General features: G+C 57.0%; 1 pseudogene; it reads left to right on the top strand.

Annotated features, from left to right (window-relative positions):
* Positions 1–240: 240 nt before the first annotated feature.
* LOC132567313 (heterogeneous nuclear ribonucleoprotein A3-like) lies at positions 241–7,014 on the top strand (annotated as a pseudogene).
* Positions 7,015–7,724: the final 710 nt, after the last annotated feature.

Genomic DNA, 7,724 nt, shown 5'->3' with positions numbered 1-7,724 from the left:
GTTCTTTAGTGGACTCAAAGTATATCATCCCAGTGAAGGAGGAAAGGTGCTGCGCATCAGTGAAGCTGAAGGAGTTATCCTTCCAGTGGCCAGAATACCATCCAGTATGAGGGTTGAACTGGAACATGGAAAGTCACTGTGTATGAAAACACACCTGTGGCTATGTTTATAGGGGAGAATTTGGCTGAACAGGTGCTTCGATGGCAGGAAAGAGAGGCAGGCAAGCTGGCAAAACAAGTGATGGAGCCTGAACACTCTCTCAAAGTGGTCTGCAAGGACAAGAGGAAGAGAAGATCTTCACATGGACAGGGTTCTAAGGAACCAGAACAGCTGAGGAAACTGTTTGTTGGTGGACTGAGTTTTGAGATCACTGATGGCCAGGGCTGGCCTAACGCCCTGGACGCCATAAGCAGACTTGCTGCCTGGCACCCCCCAAAGTGCCCCTCCCATGACTCCCCCCACTGCGTGTCACGGCTGGGGCCGGGTCAGGCAAAGTCCAGAGGCAGGCCGAGGTCTGTAGCCAGCAAGCAGGAGTGTCCGAGGTGCCAAATCCAAATCGCTGTGCAAGTATCGCAGGTCCGAGGTCCAGAAGCCGAGGTCAGGGAGTTCAGAAGTCAAAAGCCAAAGTCAGGGAGTCAGGAACCAAAGTCAAGCCGGAGTGGATGCTAGACCGTCAGGGAGATGACTAGTTGCTTCCACAAAGCCTCCTCCCAAAGCCCACAGCTATATAGCCCTCTGCTGGCTGTTGCCCATTTGGACTAATTGCTGGCTCTGGGAGGCAGCCAGGATCCTGTTAAGCATCCTTGCTCATAGGAGGGCCAGAATCCTCTCAAAACTCAGGACTCAGGGAGCGTCTTGCTTGTGAGCGTGCCGCCCTCCTCCGATCCCTGAGGTCCTGACGGAGGCGGTCACGCACACGAGCCACCCGAGAGGGTGAGGCAGGGGGGCTGGGATCTTCTTCAGCAGGAGGCAGGGGTACTGGTGCAGGTGGCAGGGGTACAGTTTCCTTGGCAGACTCGTCTTCCTCTGCAGGGTCCCCAGCACCCATGACACTATCCCCCCCCCAGGGCCCCCCTCCGTCGAGGGACCTGGGAGGTCAGGGTGGTCGTTGTGGAACTGTTGCACCAAGTCCGGGGCATGAAGATTGTCCACAGGCTCCCAAGACCGGTCTTCTGGGCCGTATCCCTCCCAGTCCACAAGGTACTGGAGGCCTCCGCGATGGTACCGGGAGTCCAGGATCTGGTGCACCTCATATTCTTCCTCGTCATCCACCAACACCGGTGGTGGCGGCGGTGGGCAAGGAGGCCGAGCTGGGTCAGGGGGTGCAGCTGGAACAAGGAGGGAGCGATGGAACACAGGGTGAATGCGGAGTTGAGGTGGCAACTGGAGCCTGAAAGCAACGGGGTTTATTTGGTCCATGACGGGGTAGGGTCCGATGAACCGCACATCCAGCTTGTGAGACCGACCAGGCCGGCGCAGGTAGCGAGTCGAGAGCCACACCTGATCCCCCGGCTGGACTGGGGGGCCTTCCTGCCTCTTCCGGTCCGCAGCCAGTTTATAGGCTTCCTTGGCCCGCTGTAGCTGCTCTCGGAGCAAGTCTTGGCTGGCGCGGAGTTCTTGCAGGTAGGCCTCGACGGCGGGGACATTCGTGGGTGGCAGGATCGCCGGGAAGAACCGAGGGTGGTAGCCGTAGGTTGCAGCAAACGGGGTCATTCGGGTAGACGAGTGGACCGCGTTGTTGTATGCAAACTCCGCTAGAGGCAACAGAGTGGTCCAGTCGTCCTGCTGGTAGCAGGTGTAGCAGCGGAGATATTGCTCTAGCGTGGCATTGGTGCGCTCTGTCTGACCATCTGTCTGCGGGTGGTAGGCTGAGGACAGGTGCACTCGAGTACCCAGGCTGGAATGGAGGGCTTGCCAGAACCGAGAGGAGAACTGGGGTCCCCGGTCTGAGATCAGGTGGGCTGGGAGTCCGTGCAGACGAAAGATGTGTTGCAGGTAGAGCTGAGCTGTCTCCTGAGCTGTGGGAAGTTTCGGGCACGGAATGAAGTGGGCCATCTTGGTAAATAGGTCGACGACCACCAAGATGCAAGTCTGACCTTTGGATCGTGGGAGTTCCGTGATGAAGTCCATCGAGATGGTATCCCAGGGTCCTGAGGGTGCGGGCAAGGGCTGTAACAACCCCGAGGGTTTGGCCGGGACGTCTTTGGCCCGCCGACAGACGTCACAGGAGCTGACATAACGGGCAACATCGGAGCGAACTCGTGGCCACCAGAATTCTTGCGTCAGCAAGTGGGTGGTCTTATGCTGTCCGAAGTGCCCGGCGGGCAACGAGTCTTGGGTCAGGCGTAGCACTTCTGCCCGTAAGGGCCCGGGCGGCACATAGAGGCGTTCGCGGTGTAGCAAGAGACCACCTCGAGTCGTGAACTCGCCTGCCGAGTCATCTTGGAGGGCCTGGAGGTGTTGCTGGACCCAGGGATCGTTGGCCTGGCTAACACGAATGTCCTCCACGAGTGTGGGTGAAGTGGAGGTGGCTGCAAACACTGAGGGCGGCAGGATGGGAGCAGTGGGTGCGGCCTCAGTTGAAGCAGGGGCGTATTCCGGTTTCCGGGAGAGTGCATCTGCTTTCCGGTTCTGGGTATGGGGGATGTAGGAGATCTGGAAGTCAAAGCGAGAGAAGAATAGGGACCACCGGATCTGGCGCTGGTTGAGACGGCGGGTGGTCTGGAGGTGCTCTAAGTTCCGGTGGTCGGTGAGCACTTGAACAGGGTGGCGAGCCCCTTCGAGGTAATGCCTCCAAACCTCAAAAGCCGCCTTGATCGCGAGCAACTCTCTCTCCCAGATGGTGTAGTTCTTCTCCGCAGTGGTGAGCTGGCGCGAGTAATAGGCGCAGGGCTGGAGTTGCTGAGACGGCTCCTCGCGCTGGGACAGCACTGCTCCCAGGGCCACGTTGGAGGCATCAGCTTCCACTGTAAAGGGAAGCTGGGGGTCAGGGTATCTCAGGAGTGGTCCGGTGGCAAAACGGGTCTTCAGAGTGGAGAAGGCATTATCGGCCTCTGGGGACCAGTGGAAAGGTTCTTTGGGGCGGAGTAGTTGAGTCAGGGGCGTGGTCAGAGATGCATAGGCCGGGATGAATTGCCGATAGTAATTGGCGAAACCAAGGAACCGCTGCAGGTCTTTGCGATTCTGAGGGGCCTGCCAGGTCAGGACCGCTTCCACTTTTTTCGGGTCCATGAGGATTCCCTGTGGTGACACAATGTGACCAAGGAACTCGACAGAGCGCAGGTCAAAGTCGCACTTCTCCAGCTTGGCGTAGAGGCCATGGGCTCGTAGGCGCTGCAGGACCTGGCGGACGTGCTCGGCGTGCTGGGCAGGATTGCGGGAGTAGATTAGGGTGTCATCCAGGTATATGATCGCGAAGCGGTCGAGCAGGTCCCGGAATACATCATTCATGAACCTCTGGAAGACAGCGGGGGCGTTGGTCAATCCGAAGGGCATCACCAGGTGCTCGTACTGCCCGTATCGGGTCCCAAACGCGGTCTTCCATTCGTCTCCGGGCCGTATGCGCACCAAATTGTACGCTCCGCGGAGGTCCAGCTTGGTGTAGATTTGGGCCCCCTTTAAACGATCCAAGAGTTCAGGGATCAGTGGTAGAGGGTACCGGTCGCGGATGGTGATCTTGTTCAGGGCCCGGTAGTCATTGCACAGCCGGAGCTCCCCACTTTTCTTCTTCACGAAGAGGACTGGGGCAGACAGGGGAGAAGTTGAGGGTCGGATGAATCCGCGTTTCAGGTTCTTGTCCAGGTAGTCTCGCAAAGCTGCCAACTCAGGCTCCGACATTGGGTACAGACGCCCCACCGGGAGTGGTGCCCCAGGTACCAAATCAATGGCACAGTCATAGGGTCGGTGAGGGGGAAGCTGATCCGCTCCTGTCTCCTCAAAGACATTGGCGAAATCCGCATACTTCTGAGGGAGCTGAGGACCACCACTCGGGATGCCGGCTGCTAGAGTGGTGGGAGGAGTCAGATGGGGGCATGGGTCTCGGAAGCGTAGTTCCTGCTGGGCCCAGTCCACGATGGGGTTGTGCAGCTTCAGCCAGGAAAGGCCTAGAATCAGCGGGAAGTGAGGCATGTGGGCGACTGTTCTTGGTGCTGCTGGACGTGGAAGCTGTTCTTGGTGCTGCTGGACGTGGAAGGTGATGGGACAGGTCTCCTGGGTGACGGGGCCAGAACGGAGGAGGCGCCCGTCAATAGCCTCCACCAGTGTTGGAGTCTCTTTTGGCTGCACTGGAATCTGGTGCTGCTTTACAAAGGCGGCATCTACGAAACAGTGGGCCGCTCCCGAGTCCAGCATGGCATACACGAACAGCCAGCGTCCATCGGGCAGACGGAGTTTGACTGGTAGCAGGAACGGGCCCGGGGTATCAGCCTGTTGTTCGGAGGACCCAGCTAGTCGCCCCAGGCTGGAGGGTCCACTTACGCCTGGGGCTGGCCTTTTGGCGGCGGTGGCAATGTAGGTCTGGGTATCCGATGTTTAGCAGGGCAGCCAGAAGCATAGTGGCCTGCCGTGCCGCAGTAGAGGCACAGTTTCTGCGTGCGGCGTCTGGCCTTCTCTTCTGGAGTCAGGCGGGGTCGAGCAGCTCCAAGCTGCATAGGCTCACCCTCGTCTCTGGTACTAGCTGGGGATGGGAGAGGAGCCAAGTGGCATGGCGCAGGGAGCTGGCGCCCTCTGGTCTTGGCTTGGCGGCGACTTTCCAGGCGGCCATCGATGCGGAGGCAGAGGGTGATAAGTTCCTGGAGCGTGGGGGGCCACTCCACCCTGGCTAGTTCGTCCAGGACTTCCTCTGCCAACCCCTCGGTAAACTGGTCCATCTGAGCAGCCTCATTCCACGCCAAGTCTTGGGCCAGGAGCTTGAATTCAGTGGCATACTGAGCCACCGAGGACTGGCCTTGTTTCAGGGCCCTGATTTTCCGGTTGGCTGTGGCTGCTTGGACTGGGTTGGAGAAGGCAGCAGACAGGTGGGCCTCAAACCCCTGGTAATCAGTCAGTAGGGGAGAGGACCCAACCAGTAGGGGTGTGGCCCACTTGGCCGCCTGCCCCTTTAACAGACTAATGATAAAACACACCTTCGTCTTGTCATTGGGGAAGTCCCGTGCTCTTAGTTCAAAGTACAGCTGACACTGTGCCAGGAAAGCAGGAAATTCTTCCACGGCACCCCCAAATCTGTCAGGTGGGGGAACTGGGCACTTAGCTGGAGCACTGGCCGCAGGTTGTTGCTGCAAGTGCACTACTGCCTGTGTTAGCTGCTGTACCTGGGCTTGGAGCGCAGCCAGTAGTTCGGTGGTTTCACTTGCTTCAGCCTCCATCCTGTGGAGTGGGTGTTTGTCGGTGGAAGCAATCTGTCACGGCTGGGGCCGGGTCAGGCAAAGTCCAGAGGCAGGCCGAGGTCTGTAGCCAGCAAGCAGGAGTGTCCGAGGTGCCAAATCCAAATCGCTGTGCAAGTATCGCAGGTCCGAGGTCCAGAAGCCGAGGTCAGGGAGTCCAGAAGTCAAAAGCCAAAGTCAGGGAGTCAGGAACCAAAGTCAAGCCGGAGTGGATGCTAGACCGTCAGGGAGATGACTAGTTGCTTCCACAAAGCCTCCTCCCAAAGCCCACAGCTATATAGCCCTCTGCTGGCTGTTGCCCATTTGGACTAATTGCTGGCTCTGGGAGGCAGCCAGGATCCTGTTACAACTCAAGCATCCTTGCTCATAGGAGGGCCAGAATCCTCTCAAAACTCAGGACTCAGGGAGCGTCTTGCTTGTGAGCGTGCCGCCCTCCTCCGATCCCTGAGGTCCTGACGGAGGCGGTCACGCACACGAGCCACCCGAGAGGGTGAGGCAGGGGGGCTGGGATCTTCTTCAGCAGGAGGCAGGGGTACTGGTGCAGGTGGCAGGGGTACAGTTTCCTTGGCAGACTCGTCTTCCTCTGCAGGGTCCCCAGCACCCATGACACTGCGGCTCTGCGCCCCCTCCCCCCCGCATGGTGTCCCAGCCGCCCCCTCGGTGCTCTGCTTGCCTGCCCACCGCCACTAAAAGCGGCGGTACTCCACTTGCTCCTTTCCCCCTGGGGCTCGCCAGCTAAAAGTAAGCTTCGCCAGTGAGCAGCTCGTGCCTGCACATTTTGTCTCTACAAAACGTGCAGGCATGAGCTGTTTGCTGGCTAAGGTTACTTTTAGGTGGCGAGCCCCAGGGGAAGGGTAAGGGAGCGAGTGAAGTACCGCCACTTTTAGTGGCGGCCGGCAGGCAAGTGGAGCGCCAGAGGGGACGGGGGTGGGATGCCATGCTGGGGGGGGTGTGACCGGTGGCCTGGAGGGGGCTAGTGGTGACAGCAGCGGGGAGGGGGGAGGGAGGCTAGCTAAGCGCTTGTCTGGGGCACCGGAGGAGGGGGAGAGAGCCCAATTTGCCACCTCCCACCTCTTGGTGTCCTAGGCAACCACCTAGTTTGCCTAGCGAGAGGGCCGGCCCTGCTGATGGCAGTTTGAGGTAACACTTTGAAACCTGGGGCACACTCACTGACTTTATGGTAGTGAGAGATTCACAGACAAAACGTTCCCGGGGGTTTGGGTTTGTGACTTATTCCTGCCAAGAAGAGGCAAATGTTGCACTGGCAGCTGTACCACATAAAGTGGATGTCTGGGTGGTGGGACTAAAGAAAGCAGTTCCTAGTGAAGGTTTTGTGAACTCTGGTGCCCACTTAACTGAAAAGAAAATATTTGTAAGGGGAACCGAAGACCTGAAAGAATGTAATTTAAGGAACTATTTTGAAAAATATGGGCTGATCAAAAACATACAAATAATGGAAGATAGGCAGAGTGAAAAGAAAGGAGGGTTTGCTTTTGTGACAGTTGATGATTGTGAGGTGTTTAACAGAATTGTTTTGCAGAGGTACCACACCATAAATAGACATCACTATGAAGTGAAACCAGCACTTTCCAAGCAAGAAATGCAAGCTGTTACTGGTCAGAAGACTCTGTAGAGCATTTACAATGAGATATCTTACTGTATCTGTTCTTGATTTACTGTTCATTGCTGTAAAGTTTGTGTCCATCAGTTAGTATCTTAAGAAGGTATAATTAAGAAGGTGTGATGGCAGTACCCATGGTATGTAGACTGCATCAATGGGGATCTAGATTGCCGGACCCCATGATTTGGGGTGGGGGGAGGTATCATGATCCTGGGCCTAGTGAGGCCTTCAGGCCCCAGGGAAGCCTGCCTAGGAGTTACTGGGAAAAGCCTACATTTCCTAGGATCCCTCCTGTTCCTCTGATTGGGTGGCAAGGTTTTGGAGGGAAACTGTCTCAGAGGTGTGGGGCCTGGGAGGAGAAGATAAAAGGGCCAAGCCCAGGAAGGGGGCATTTTCCTGGAAGGCTAAGCTGGAGACAGGCTGTAACCTGGAGCGCTTGAAGCAATGGAAAGACCCTTACCCAAGGGGGTAAGTTGGTATTAGAGTAGGAATAAGATAGACGCATTAGGGCAATTGTTTATTTTCCCTTCACCCTTTTACTAGTTAATGCACCTCGTTAATTTATACTGCACTGAAATAAACCTTTTTGTTGTTGTTCACTCTGCCTGGTCCTCACACCTATTATTTGGCCTAAGCTACAGGAGGCCTGAAGGGCTTGGGAGGGAACTCTGGGCCTTCTCAAGGAGAACCCTTAACCCAGAGTGGTGGCAGCAATTTGTAAT

The sequence above is a fragment of the Heteronotia binoei genome, chromosome 2 (assembly GCF_032191835.1).
Source record: "Heteronotia binoei isolate CCM8104 ecotype False Entrance Well chromosome 2, APGP_CSIRO_Hbin_v1, whole genome shotgun sequence".
Lineage (NCBI taxonomy): Eukaryota > Metazoa > Chordata > Lepidosauria > Squamata > Gekkonidae > Heteronotia > Heteronotia binoei.
The sequence above is the reverse complement of the archived record's forward strand: the minus strand, read 5'-3'. Positions and strand labels throughout refer to the sequence as shown.